This window comes from Penaeus monodon, chromosome 19, assembly GCF_015228065.2.
Source record: "Penaeus monodon isolate SGIC_2016 chromosome 19, NSTDA_Pmon_1, whole genome shotgun sequence".
Lineage (NCBI taxonomy): Eukaryota > Metazoa > Arthropoda > Malacostraca > Decapoda > Penaeidae > Penaeus > Penaeus monodon.
Genome location: NC_051404.1, coordinates 19945305 through 19945640, shown reverse-complemented (window position 1 = coordinate 19945640; position 336 = coordinate 19945305).

Below are 336 nucleotides of genomic sequence, written 5' to 3'. Positions count from 1 at the left end.
TTAAGGAGGAAAAGCCCAGCGGCAATAATAACGGGGCCTCTGTAAAAGGAAATTCGTAAGAACAATTCCCATAAGGAAAAAACGCCCAGAATTCGCTCCATGACACGCAAATGGACTTATTCAGTGCAGTAATTCATAATGATTAATACTTGAATTTAGTATTTTTAAGAACAAATTGTATGTCATGGTTTAGATGAATAAGTCTGTTGCTTTTGCGAATTGGTATAAGACTTAAGACAATTATCCGAGAAGCTGAATAAGTCTATAAATATAGACAGAGGACTAGTACGTGCATCAATTAATCAAAGTTTTGACCTACTTATGAAAAGTGTGATT